Source organism: Solanum stenotomum, chromosome 8 (assembly GCF_019186545.1).
Source record: "Solanum stenotomum isolate F172 chromosome 8, ASM1918654v1, whole genome shotgun sequence".
Taxonomy (NCBI): Eukaryota; Viridiplantae; Streptophyta; class Magnoliopsida; order Solanales; family Solanaceae; genus Solanum; species Solanum stenotomum.
In genome coordinates, this window is record NC_064289.1 from 53954930 (window position 1) to 53970367 (window position 15438).

A 15438-nucleotide genomic window follows, 5' to 3' on the forward strand; every position below is an offset into this window, starting at 1 on the left:
TTGAACACACCCCCTCAAGCTGAAGGGTGCATGACATTAAGCACACCAAGCTTGCTGAGAAGATGCAAATGTTGAGCTTGAGGCAATCCTTTGGTCAAAAGGTCTGCAACTTGATGTTGAGTAGGAACATGTACAGTGTCTATTACCCCTGCTTTGATCTTGTCTCTAATAAAATGGTAGTCAATTTCAATATGCTTAGTCCTTTCATGGAAGACTGGATTAGCTGCAAGCTGAATGACTGACTTACTGTCACTAAAAAGAGTCACAGGCACCTGAATAGGAACTCCTAACTCAGTAAATAATCCCAACAACCAGGTGATCTCAGATACAGCTGAAGCCATGCTCCTGTATTCGGCCTCAGCTGAGCTCCTAGAGACAGTGTGTTGTTTCTTAGACTTCCAGGACACCAAGGAATCACCAAACTTCACCACATAACCTGTAATAGACCTTCTAGTATTTGGACAACTAGCCCAATCAGAGTCACACCAACAAGTTAACATAGTGGCAGGTTTAGCTTGCAACCAAACACCTTGGCCTACTGTTCCCTTCAAGTATCTTACTACTCTTGTAGCTGCTTCCCAATGTGACCTTTTAGGAGACTGCATGAACTGACTGAGAGTTTGGACTGCATAGCTAATGTCAGGTCTAGTGATATTGGCATAAAGAAGCTTTCCAACTAATCTCTGATAAGCTGTGATGTCATGAAGGATCTCATCTCCAGTAACCCCATTCACCAAATCATTTTCCACTGAGGTGAGTCTGAGGTTTGATTCAAGAGGAGTGAGAGCAGGTTTAGCACCCGTGAGCCCTGCATCAGAAATAAGTTCTAAAACATACTTTCTTTGATTCAAAACAACACCCTTAGAGGATCTTAACACTTCAATTCCCAAAAAATATCTCAGCTCCCCTAGATCTTTTAACTTGAAATGTTGGTGTAGATTCTCCTTGGCTTCTGTGATCATCTGAGCATTGTTGCCTATAATTAATAAATCATCAACATAAACTAGGATAATGACAAGTCCTTCATTTTTCTTAAGAGTAAAAAGAGAATAATCATGTGCACTCTAATTGAAACCAGCAGATAACAAGGCAGTAGTAAGTTTTAAGTTCCATTGTCTAGAGGCTTGTTTAAGCCCATATAATGACTTAAGTAACTTGCAAACTTTCGCCTCCCCTGGCTTTCTGAAACCTTCAGGCATCTCCATATATACCTCCTCATCTAGATCACCTTGGAGAAATGCATTGTAGACATCCATTTGATAGAGATTCCAACCGTTAGACACTGCTAGAGCAATCACACATCTAACTGTTACCATCTTTGCAACTGGTGAAAAAGTATCATGATAGTCCAATCCTTCTTGCTGACTATATCCTTTAGCAACCAGCCTGGCCTTGAACCTTTCCACCTCACCATTTGCTCTATATTTCACCTTATACACCCATTTAGATCCCACTGTATGCATCCCTGGTGGTAAATCAACTACCATCCAAGTTTTGTTATCTTCAAGAGCCTGTATCTCTTGTTTCATGGCATGCATCCATCTATCATCTTTGACTGCTTGTCTGAAGTGTTTGGGCTCCACAGAATCAGACACTTTACTTAGATAGCCTCTATAAGATGATGTTAAACTGTCATAACATAGAGAATTAATCAAAGGATGCCTGGTACTACTTTGCTTCTTGCCAACAGTAGTATAATCTTTCATCCAAGTAGGCTCTTTAGTGCTTCTTGTGGTCCTTCTCATGGGAGGATCTGTAGGCACAATAGGAGGCTGATCAGAAACAACTTGTAATGGAGAATTCTCACGAGTGAAATCTTTTGAAATCTCACTATCATGCTGAACATCCTCACTATCCAACACAACACTGTCTTCAATATGAGGATCCCTAGCAGTATCAGTATGAGTAGTATCCAACTCTAAAGGAGAGTCAGAAACAGTGAATGGTGGCTGTGTCTGTGGCATCACTCGTGCAAAAGGGAAAACATCCTCCTGAAAAATCACATCTCTATGTACAGAGATCTTATTGTATTTAATGTCCAACAATATATATCCCTTTTGAAGCTTTGAATATCCTATGAGAATAGCAGGGATAGACCTTTCTGCAAACTTATCACCTTTTGGCAATACTAAGGCATGGCAAAGACATCCTAATGTCCTTAAATGAGAGACAGAAGGTTGTTTGGCATAAAGCATTTCATAAGGACTTTTGTTCTCAATGGCAGATGAAGGTAACCTGTTCATTAAGTAGACAGCAGCCTTAATACAGTAGCCCCAAAATCTAATAGGCAAATGTGATTGCAATTTGATAGCTCTAGCAATGTTGAGAATGTGTCTTTGTTTCCTCTTTACCACACCATTTTGTTGAGGTGTATGAGGACAACTACTTTGGTGTAGAATGCCTAGCTCCTGAAATAACTTTGTGCTCTGAGAGTTAAAGAACTCAGTACCATTATCAGATCTCACAACTTTAACATGAGAAGCAAATTGAGTCTTGACCATTAATATGAAATTTTTGATGGCAACAATGGTTTCAAATTTCAATTGCAACAGGTAGGTCCATACAAACCTACTATAGTCATCTACAATTGTTAGAAAATAATGTTTCTTATCCATAGTAGGGGTCTTATAGGGGCCCCAAACATCCATGTGAACAACATCAAAACTTGTAGATGCTCTAGAGCTACTGATAGGGAATGCAAGTCTAGTTTGCTTAGCTAATGGACAAATTGAACATTTAGAAAGGACTTCACTGTCTTTATTGTTATGAACTAGCTTTAAAATCTTCAGGACTTGAACAGAAGGATGTCCAAGCCTCCTATGCCACAGATCAACATCTTTGACTATTGCTCCTGCAGTAATCACTTTCTTTTGACATGTAACTTCTTGCTTGTGTGGTGGAATTTTACCCTTGAACATGTATAAACCTCCATCTTCTTTACCAATCCCCTTCACCTTGCCACTGAAGAGGTCCTGAAATACACAAAAATCAGGATAGAATGATACAAAACAAGACAATTCCCTTGTGATTTTTGAAACTGATAATAGGCTGAATTTGAAGTCTGGAACATGTAGAACATTCTTCACTGTCTTGTCATCAAACACAGATGCCTCACCAATGTGACTAATGTCTACCTTGTCTCCTGTAGGCAAGTGTACCTGGTTCTTCTGTGATTTAGCTAACACATGACTTTTTGTGAGTGAACGATTGTCTGCTATAATGTGATGAGTTGCACCAGAATCTATGATCCAATCCTGAGTGAAATTATTTGACATTAAGCAAGTAGTTATACCTGCCATGCTGACCTGCTTAGAGTCCTGTCCTTCTTTGTTTAACATGTTTAGTATCTGCTTGTATTCATGGTCTGTGAATGCATGACCTTTTGCCAAGAAAGCCCTGCTCTCATCTTGATTAGTGAAAGTCCCTTGAGAGTAATCACAATGGCTATCGGATGCATTGTTTGTTGAGTTCTGTCCTCCATAGTCATTAGAGTGTCCTGCATTTCTCAAATTCACATTGTTAGTAGAAGACTGTCTACCATAACCACCTCCACTGGTAGAGTTTGATGCACTGCGTGTGTTGCCATTTCCATAGCCTGATCCTGACTTTCTCCTTTGCTTCCAATCCTCTGGGTAACCAATCAACTTGTAGCAATTCTCCTTAGTGTGACCAGTGAAATGACAAAAGTCACATCTCTTCCCTTTGTAATACTCTCTTTCTTGATTTTTGTTCACATTAAGTGCTATTGATTCTGGTTTCTCTACTACATTAACAACAGCTGATGAATGTTGAATCTCATCTTCAATAACCATAGCATAAGCATGATTAATGGAAGGTGTAGATCCCTTCAACAAGATCTGTCTCCTAGCTTGATCATAAGAGTCATTTAAACCACTTAAAAACTGAATTAACCTCTGTTGCTGCAGATGATCAGCATAATCTTTCGATTGAGGACATGTACAACAGGGATTTGGTACCACAACATCATATTCACTCCATAATGTCTTCAATTTAGTGAAATAATGTGATACAGAATCTGTACCTTGTGTGAGTGTGGTGAGTTCCCTATGCAGCTGATAGATCCTCATTCTGTTCACCTTGTCAAATCGCTCTTTCAAATCTGCCCAAACTGAAAGTGCAGTAGTTGCATACACGATTCCACTGAGTAGATCATCACTAACAGTGTTCATCAGCCAGGACAATACAATCGCATTACATGTTTCCCATTGTTCATGAAGCTCATCCTTGTACAATCCTCTAGTACAAGCTCCAGTCACAAAACCAAACTTTCTCTTCCCTAGAAGTGCAATCCTCATCGACCTGCTCCAGATCTCATAGTTCTCTGATCCAGTCAATTTTATGGGAATTAATACAGCTCCTGAAGCGTCTGATGGTCCGATGTACAGAGGATCGTTTTGATCGATTTTAGGCGCCATTGATGAATGCTCAAAAAGAAAAAATTATTGAAGAAGAAGACTTTGTTCTCGTCTAAGACTTCTGCTCATACACAACCAGCATCGATTGCTCAGAGCTCTGATACCATGTGAAAACTGTGAGCAAATCAGCTCATCAGTTCATTGATGAATCTAGACAGAAAACTGAAGAAGAGAGGAGAGAATTTTATTGATGTTTAACTGCAACAACATACAAAGTGTGACTCTCAACTTGTGCTTTTATAGCTAGTAATTGAGATAACAAACTAACTAATTATTGACAGCTCATAGTTGAGCAACCAACTAATCCGTTAACTAACTAGTGCAAACAATGTTAACTAACTAATGAACAGCTAACAGTGTTAACTAGTTAACTGACTAATGAACTAATTTGTATTTGAACATATCTCAAACTGGTAACGTTTCCTAAGCATGGTGGGACGGAACCAGAAAATTGATTTCCTGACAAGTCTAATGCACCAAGATTCGTTAGATGGCAGAAAACATCTGGTATGATTCCTTCTATCATGTTGTTTTTTAGGTACAGTTCTTGAAGTTTCAACATGCTTTGGAAAGTTTCTGGAATATATCCAGTCAACTCATTGTTAAATAGAATAATCGTTGTCACTCCTGTAAGATTACTAATTTCTTTCGGAATGACACCATTCAGTTTACAGCTTTGTGCTTCAAAACTTTGCAAGGAGTTGGAGAAATTACCAATAGATGCAGGCAAAACACCATCCAATGGATTATTACCTAACCAAAGTAGTCTTAGATTCCTACAGTTTGTCAATGATTTAAGGAAGCTAAATTTTGAATCACTGAAAAAATTGTTATTTTCCAAGTTTAGATCCTCAAGGTATTCTAAGTTACCGAGTGATTCAGGAATTGGAGCCGTGAAAAAATTGTTGTGTGAGAGATCAAGATTTCTGAGTTTCGAAGAATTTGAGATTGAAGCAGAGACAAAACCACTAAGATAATTTTCTCCACAATAAAGTTCTTCTATATTGGGCATTCCACGACCTAAATCTGAAGGTAGAGTACCTGAAAGCTTATTTATTGCAAGTGCTAGACCCTTCAGTGCTGACATGTTGAAAATGGTTGCAGGAACAGAACCAGTTAACTCATTTTGCGCTAATGTCAGATGCTGTAGTTTTTTGAAGATTACCGAGCTCCACTGGTATCTCTCCTGTCAATATCGAGAAATATATGAGTACAAGTTTGTTGAAATGGAAGAAAATTTCATCTCCCGTAAGGAATTAGAATACTACCTTCTAAATGCAGGAATGCAAAATGTTGGATTCTATAAGATCTGTTAAGTTGGATAGCTCTCTTGGTACATTTCCACTGAACTCATTGTAAGTCAATGCCAAGACTTGAAGCTTTCTGCATTTTTCTATGTTTGGTGGAATATCGCCACTCAGGTAGTTTATTGAGAGGTAAAGCCCTTTCAAGTTTGGAAGATGGTCGCATATAGTTGTTGGAAGATTACCACTAAGATTGTTACCGGTAAGAGCAATGAATTGCATTGTCGTAATGTTAAAGATTGATGGTGGTATAGAGCCACTAAGATGATTATGTTCCAGGACTAAGTCAGTCATATAATGAAGATCACCGATTTCTCGAGGAATCTCTCCTTCGAGAAAATTCATCTTCAATCTCAAGACTTCCAGTTTTGTTAGATTGGAAAGGGAGGATGGAATTTTCCCCAAAAATTGATTGCTCGATAGGTACATAAAGCGTAGGTTTAGTAACAAACTTAAAAATGATGGAATGGCTCCAGTGAAGTTATTGCTTGTGACATCAATCAATTTCAGCCTCTGCAAATGAGCCAACTCTACTGGCAAATCTCCACGGAGAGCGTTGTAACTTATGTTGAGGGAAACAAGAAATGAGAGGTTTCCAAGGTGTGGAGGAATGGTACCATGAAGCTGCATGCTAGAGATGTCTAAAGCAGTGACTCGATTGTGGCGGGAGCTGCAAGTGATTCCGATCCAGCTGCAAACCGGGGTTGAAGAAGACCAGTTGCTTTCTAAGATGTTGTTAGGATGAGAAGAAATGTGTGGTTTAAGAGCAAGAAGAGAAGCTTCATCGGTGTTAAGATTAGGAACAGTAGCAAGTGAAGTATGGTGATGGAGTAGAATGAAAACTACAAGAACAAAGAGAAGAATGCAATTTCTGCCCATAATTTTGTTTATTTTTTTCCTAAAATATGAATGGATATGGCAAAGGAATGGCCTATTTAATGATGTCAAATTTATTGGATTGGTTAAGACTTTTTCTTAGAGAATTATGAATTCATGGGAATTTTCAGAGTGTTTTTAGTAGTCATGTTTTTTGTAATTTGTAATTGATGAATCAAGCAGTGAATAAATAATTGTCAAGATAATGAGTCCAAGAAAATGAAGACAGAGGATGAAAATTAGTGTCAAAGTAAACCAACAACTAGGAATTCAATTATAAGATGTCAATTTGTAAGTCCTTTCTTTTTGGTCACTTATGGCTGCTATAACTTGGAAGAAAGTTGATCATTCTAATGAATATTAAACTCTTTGCACATTTTTCTTCACTCAAGAAAAATAAAATAGTTGATATGATTGTTACTGTATTCGTATCGAAGAAATGGGACAGGTTGTTCAATTTTTTCCCGAATTAGTGAAAGTCAGTCAACTTCAGTGGAGTGTCTTTTAGCTAATATGTAATTAGTGAAAGTCAGTCAACTTCTGTAAAATACTTTACACTTCCATCTCTTGAAGAGATTTAGTAACACTTTAGGAGGGTAATGTTGAGATGATCTCACTTTCTTTAAGGAGACATCTCACTTTTTTTTTTATAGAGATTCAAGTCTACTGTGGTATAATCTAAACCGATCTATCAGTATAACTGTTGACTTGTCCCCTCCAGAATACAACAACCTTTTTCTTTTTCTTTTTTTTTTAATTCAAAGAACCCAGGGCCATTTTATTAAAACAAAGGAATATGTACAATCAGTGGCCCAACTAGCCAAAGCCCAAAAAGGAAAAAAAAGTAAGAAACAAGAAAAATACAGAAGTCACAGACACATGAAATTTCTAAAGAGAACTCCATTGTTGGAGAAGAGCTCTCAAGCTCGCAATCGCAAAGAGACATGAGGAAGAGGTTCTGTGAAAATATTTCTAGCAGCTCCAAAGAGGTCTTCTTAATCAATGCCTTGCAACTTGAGAAGTCAAAAGAAATGGGTCTGTTCATCAAATCCATTCAACCTCGTTACTACAGTTGCATCTTGAGCTTCCAAAAACTCAGGTATCGTGGTTACGACAAATTAGATACCTTTTCTTAGATCTAAATTTCAATGGGATGAATCCCAAATGAGATTGATACCACCATTGACATTTTAATCTTCAAAAAGATCTCTAATTTGAAACGTTTTGAGGTTGGAATCGAATTACTTCAGGGCTATTAGGCTTCATCTGCTCATGCTTGTCAAAGTTCTACAAAGCTGAATCTTCCAGAGTAACAGAGGTATGACTAGAGCTCTGCAAATCTATATTAACACCTTAGTCTTGATACTCTTTTCTTTAATGGATTGAACCCACATAGGTTATACCACCATCTTAAGAGAAGAGTCTCAAAACTAGCAAAAATTATTGGATTATGTGACATAAGAGAATAAATACTAACAGAGATTTTAAAAAATTCCTCCTACTATTGACATGTGAGTCTTGGTTTCATATCATTAGTGACACCTCAAAGCTCTCACCAAGTGCATGATATAGTAACCAACAAAAATTAATTCAGACTTCACAAAGTACATTAATAGGTTATATTTTTTAAATCAGTATTAGTATTCATAACATAAAGATGTACCAGAAGCTATGATTGTCTAAGTTGTGAGCCTTGAAGCAACAGAGTGCCTGATTCTCATGTTTGGTAAACTTAGCTTATCAAGATTGATAATCTTTTTGCCTTTACTTGGAACATCTCGAAAATTCATGTATTCCACTAGACCTGCAAAATCAAAAACCAAGTTAGCAAAATAGTCTGCAAGAGTATTTCCCACCCTTAAGGAGTGTTGTACTCTTACTAGCATAGTCTCCATAAGCCTCTTAATGGAATTGACCTCCATAGTTACACTCCAAGGGACTTCCCAAGCTCCATTAATGATGTTTACCAAAGCCAAAGAATCAGATTCTATAATGACATTAAATAATTCATTCTCCCAGCAATATTTTAAGCCTTATCTTACAGCTACAACCTCAGCTACCAAGTTGGTTGAATCAGGAATCTTCAAACCCTTAGCCCCCACTAGATCTCCATCAACATTTCTTACACAAAAAGCTGCAGTACTAGGACCTGGATTACCTCTTGAAGCCCCATCCGTGTTACATTTCCACCAACCAATTTCTGGTGGTAACCATTTCACTAGTTTGTACTGAAAATTTGGCCTATAGCCATCCAACAAAGCTACCATATAAGGCCAAGTTTTAGGAATCTCACTATAATGAAACTTCACTCTAATAAGCTTCTGAAGAGTACTATTAATGTCCCACAATACCTTTCCTACTGAGTAAACTCCACCATGAAATACTGTGTTTCTCCTCTTCCATAGATACCATAAAACAATATTAGGAATAGCTTGAAAGATCTCCTTTTGTCTAGAATTCCCATGAGCATCCCACCATTTTTTCATGGTTTGTTTCACTTGAATTCGAGGGCCAGTGATACCAGCTGCCTGTGAAACATAATTCCAAACTCTAGTAGCTATTTCACCTTTAAGAAAAAGGTGTTCTATAGTCTCTCTAGCTGAGACTATACAACAAGAACATAGTTGAGCAATGTTAGGGTTCCAGTTAGCCAACACTGCTGAAACAGGGACACTGTTAGTCCATACTCTCCACCCAAAAAAAGAAATTTTAATAGGAAGTCCTTGCACCCACATCTTCTTAAAATATTCTGTAACTTCTCCCTTTTTTCTTAGAATTTCCTAGGCACTCTTTACTGAAAATTTACCAGAACTTGTCTTGGTCCACCATGGTTTATCCTCCTTGGCAGATTGCTTAACATGATCCATATGATATCTAACATGATCCACAATGTGTTCAGGTAAATAATTCTGCATTTCCTCATAATCCCATCCTGTCTCCTTCATAAACATTTCAATACTTGTTATTGGATAACAAGAAAGAACATCTGATTGCTGATTGTATAAAGGACCGAGCATTGTCCAATTATCATACCAAATAGAGACTGATCCTCCCTTAGGTTCCCACCATATGTGTTGTTCAATGCAATCCCTATTGTGAAGCATATTTTTCCACTGTTGAGACCCACCTCTCCACTGTACCAGCGAAGGAATTTGTTTCTTACAATACTTGTTCCAAATAAAGTTAGCCCATAAAGTGTTCTGTGTTCTAAATTTCCACCATAATTTAGCATACATTGCTTTTGAAACATCCAACATAGATTTAAAACCTAGCCCTCCTTCCTGTTTAGGCAAGCAAACTTTATCCCAAGCAGCCCAATGCTTACTCTTACCAGTGACCTTATTACTCCAAAAGAATTTAGCAAAGATTCTATGTAATTCCTTGACAACACACATAGGAGGAACTATGGCTGAAAGCACATGACTAGGAACACTTTGTAAAACACTAGTAATTAGTACCTCTTTGCCACCATAAGATAACATATCTCCTTTCCAAGTTTGAAGTTTAGTCTTGACTCGCTTAATAAGATCAACATAATGTTCTTTCCTCTTTCTTGTATGAGTTATGGGACACCCTAGGTATTTCAAAGGAAAGTAACCTCTAGTAAAACCTGTACACTCCTCCACCTGTTGTATCACTTCAACTGCTGCATTTTGAGGTAGATAATAAGCACTCTTATCCTTATTGACCTTCTGACCTGATTGGACCTCATACTCCTGCAAAATTGACACTATTTTCTCCAAAGAATACTTATTAGTAGATGCAAATATAATAGTGTCATCTGCATATGAAAGATGATTCAACTTAGCAGTCCACTTAGGTAAACCATACCCTACAAATTGACCATCTTCAAATAAAGAATTTAAGGCCCTGCTTAACACTTATGCTGAAAGAATGAATAAAGCAGGGGACAGAGGATCACCTTGCTTCACTCCCTTAGTAGAATGAAAGAATCCATGTGATTGACCATTAACCAAGACTGAGTACCAGTTATTTGAGATTAATCCCCAAATCAAATCAATAAATACTTCTGAAATTCCCATTTTTCTAAGCACTTTCATCAAAAAATACCAAGATACTCTATCATAAGCTTTAGCCATATCAAGCTTCATGATAACATTGATAGGTTTATCCCTCTTCCTAATATCAGTAACAATCTCTTGAGTAAGCAAAACGTTCTCAATTATACTTCTACCCTTAACAAAACCTGATTGATTCGAAGAAATCAATCTAGGTAGAAGAACTTTTATTCTATTATGAACAATTATGGAGAGGACTTTGTTAATGAAATTGCTCAAACTAATTGGTCTCAGATCTGTAAAATTTTGTACATTTTCCTTCTTAGGTAAAAGAACCAAATTAGTATGAGTAATAGATTTAGGAAGAGTGTTACCCCTAAAAAAATCATACACCAATCTGAGGATATCATTCCCTACTATTTCCCAACGGCTTTGATAGAATCTTCCCGTTAGTCCATCTGGACCATTAGAACAATCGCCATTTAGTTCAAAGATGTTGGGTACATAGCAAGAGTTAATGAGAAATGGAGGGAAGATGAAAAGAGAGGAACTTGAAAAGTTGGGAACTTGAAAAGTCCTCTTATGCTTTAGTAAAAAAAGGCATTTCTCCCTCATCGGTGGTGGAAAGAAAAGTATAAGAGTTTAAATAGAGAGACAGTTCTATTAATTGTTAAAAGGGTTGGAAAGAGGGACCCCTCCCCCCGCGCCGTCGTCGCTCGGCTCGGGTTGGCTTTGGCTTTGGAAAATGATCGAGAGATTATTTTTTGGACAAAATTTTGTTACAATTATTTATTTAATTAATTAAATAAAATAAAATGGCCAAAATATTTCAATTAATTAGTTAGTTAACCGAAATATTCCGACCCAACTCGGATCCATGTGACCCATTTTACTTAAATTACTTTCCCGTTTTATTTGAATTTTTCGTTGTTGGAGATGACTGTTCTGAAAGAGGTTGCAACTTTCAGGAACAACCATGACCATTTGAAAGGTTGCAAACTTTCTGAAATGGTCGTGTGGTTTCTGAAAGGTTGCAACCTTTCGGAACCAGTTCCTCTTGGCTATAAATACCAGTTATTCTTCAGAGTTTCTACTTACGAAAATTTCTGATTTCTTCTTCTTCTTCTTCTGCACAAAGTTTATTCGTGTACTTTACTGTCGTTGAGGGGCTCGCTGACACCAGCATTTTGGGTATTAATTCACGGTGATTGAGATCATTCTATCCTAGGAGGACATATTCCAAATCAAACCTCGGATACTAGAGGGGAATAACTTCCTTAAGGGGACACTGTGCAGTCAGTGGGCTTAATCTTCTTTCCATTTTGTTTTTACAGGTTCTGGTACGTTTTTACAGATTTTAATTTTGTTAATTAATTTATGTTCTTCACTAGTTCAGATAAACTTTGGTAACTTCATGTTTCTACAAAGTTTGTTGAATCAATAATATTGGTTTTAAACACAGATTGCTAACAATCTTAAGGATATTATTTATTTATTTTTTAATATGTGTTTCTGGTGGAGACAAAACCTTTGTGGTTTTATACTCCTTTTAAGTTTGCAATTTAAATTATTGCTTGTTGACACCCAATTTTGACCCTCCCCGATAATAATTAGTTTTTGAGCTTCTTAATTTTCAAACGATTTAGAATAATTAGCTTTGTAAAATTCAAATACTTTTCAAAGTCATTTTGAGTGATCTTAGTCGATTTTCATAATTTATAAAATAGCAAATATATTTCATTTAGTTTTATAGATATGATCGGTATATTTCATAAAAAATTGAAAATCATCTCAAAAATATTTTATTTTAAATATTCTATTAAAATTAGTTTAGTTTAAATTATGGTTAATTTTAAAAATTAATTGGTTTATAGTTGAATTAATTATTTTATTTCGTTAAGATTGAGAAACTCCTAAATTAATTATATTAATTCATCTTATTTGAAATTTAGCCAAATTCACTACATAACATTCAATTTTGGGCTAATTTCGTAATACACTTGGCCTTGTTTTATTACAAATATACCCATTTTCTAACCTCAATTTAAACCCATTAAATGACCAAATTTTAGGCCTTATATTTGCAATTTTCCAGCAATTTCCAGCAGCCTTTTTCCCTTTAATTCCCTTAATTGCCAGCCCAATTCCAGATTTCCAGCCCACCAACTCAATACAATTACAGCAGCCCCCTAAACAGTCCAACGACAATTCCCAGCAATTCAAACATCAACCAGCAGCCCTTAGCTGCAAGACACAGCCCACCATCCCAGCCCACTAACCTCCTGACCCGACCCAACCCCTTTTCCCCTTTAATTTCAATACAACCGACAACATACACTCCAAAACCGACCCCTGTACGTTTCTCCCTTCTTCTTCACGCAGAAAATGACCAAAACGAGCCAGCAGTCCAGAAACTCGTACAGCAGGCAGCAGGCACGCCTTTGTACTCCTTTCCCCTTTCGGAATGAGTAAAAACCTCAAAGAAAAGATGTTTAGCCGGAAGGGTGAAAGGTTTTGAAGTTTTGAATTTCGAATTTTGGCCTTTTGGATCCGATTTTTATTCCTTTCCCCCCAAAAGCGAACCCTAGCTCTTTTCTATATGATACTTTACTGTTTCAGTATAAGGGGGATTTTTTTTAGTTGAAAATTTGGTGTTAGAGAAATTATTGGAGAGAATATCAGAAAGTATAGGAGGGAACTAAGACACAAAAAGAAATAGTTTACAAAGAGGTTTTCTTGTGGTTAATCGCTTTTACAGTCGAAAGATTCTCGAAAAAACTCTCTACTTCTAAATTTTTGAAAAGCTCTTGGTCTGGTTTTGTTTGGAGGGCTCAAACCGGAACTCGTGTGGAAGAAGTCGCTGCCTCCTCTGCTCGTGTTGTCTTAGTTCAGCTGCCCGGAAAGAGGTAAAAATCATTCCTCAAATTTTGTTTCGCTTTGACACTTAGTTGTTACACTTACTGTTTTTGTTTTCTTCTCAACTGTGACTTAGCATTTTTATTTATTTATTTATGTTGGAATCGATTAAAATTGGTTTAACGTTTTAGCTAAGTCTTTCTTTTTTTTATTGAAATCATATTGTTGGTTTGCCTGCTGCAAATATGTGTGGAGTGTTTTGCTTTCGTCATTTGGCCGTTGTTCACCATTTGTGATTCTTAATGTTGAATCCTTTAAAAAGAAATTTAGTCCATCATCTTGTTGTTCGTTTAAAGGGTATTCCTAGAGTCGGCCGTATTTTAATTCATTATTGTTAATGTTGTTTCCGTAAAAAATAAAAAATAAAAAAAATCTCAAAGTTATTCAATACGGAGATCGAATGGATATGACAAATCGTTGTATTGTGTCTTGTTTGAGTCCACTTTATGCTCTCATGTTGTTCGTCTTTGTGGAAAACTGATTTTGTCATCAAACCTATTCTAAAGTGAGTATTTGTTTCTTCCTGACTCTTTGTTTGCTTTTACTACTGTTTTATATTGTTATGTATATAGACTTATGTTTCTTTTTCTGAAAATCAGTTGATATATGTGGTGTGATCGGGTGCTGGTTCCAATAGCTCGGTTTTATCTTTTGTTTTTTTTTTATTTATCTTCTTGCTGATGTCTAGATGGTCTTTGCAACTTGTTTAAATCAAGTTTGTATTTTTTATGCTATTAAACTTTAGTCAAAAAAAAAATGCCGATAATTATAAGTTGAGTCGGTAAAAATCTGAGTTTCTCGTTTTTCATTTACTAAGTCTTAGTTTTGTTGGGAGTTCCGTCTTTAAGATCGCGTGATTTCTTTGGCATTAGTCCTTCATGGGTATAGTATATTGATTTTTTCAACTTCCAGTGATTTAGTTATGCTACCTTGCGACTGTCACTTTAAAACGATGAAGCTAGCTCATGTTTAGTTACTTTCTCGTAATATGCGGTAAAAGATCTCGTAGACCATGGTACCGGATAGTGTTGTTATTGAATTTTATCGGCCTCCACATGTTGAGTGTGGGTCTCCTCTAATTTGCTTACTGTTACGTGCATAGGTGGGCCTTTTAAAAAAAAAAATTCAGCTTGTTAGTATGGTTTGATGTTGTTATTTTTTTTTATTTATTTTCATTTTTATTTTTATTTTTTGTTTGAGAAGTTGTCAATTTAACATTCATTTTTTTTAGGAGTTAATAATTTGTATCTATTGTTTGTGCGTGAAATAGTCATGGTTTTTTTTTAGTCATTTCTTATAAGATTCGCTAATTTCTGGCATATTTCCATGATCTCCTCTTATGTTTTCTTGAAGTTAGTACATGCATTCTTGTATAGTTCGGCATACTCCTTTTATTACTCATCTTCGGTTAGATTGCATATTAACCCTTGGCTTTTCTTTCTTTATGATGCATGTGAAATTCGCTCCGAGTCTCTTTTGGACTCCATCTCTTCTCCTCGCATTTTCTTGTTGAGCCATGGAGGTCCACTTCTACTTCATCGAGTCGGCTAAAAATTGACGAACAGGTCCCGAAGCTGAAAGAAACAACAAATCGAGAAATTGAAAAGATTGGAAGGCCCACTCTTAATTCAAAAAATTGTATTTTGGGCCTAAGCCCACTTATTTACTATTATTTGTTAGTTCTTAGGACAGGTGAAAATTTGGGCCAAAGGCCCAAAGAAAATTATTTCTTTTAATTTTGGGCAGGTGGCAAGAATTGGGCCTTTGGCCCAAAATGAAATGGGCCCAAGTATTGGTCCAGGCGGACAGAAAAACCAAACTTGGGCTCGAGTCTCTTTCCCTCTTTACTTTATTATGTTTGTGTGCTCGTTAATATTTGCCGCTTAA

The 15438-nt window shown here is 36.6% G+C and overlaps 1 protein-coding gene across 2 annotated transcripts in view; it reads right to left on the reverse strand.

The window, feature by feature from the left end:
* Positions 1-15438, reverse strand: part of LOC125872748 (probable LRR receptor-like serine/threonine-protein kinase At3g47570) — a 159053-nt gene that overhangs the window by 104418 nt on the left and 39197 nt on the right. The window lies entirely within an intron of this gene.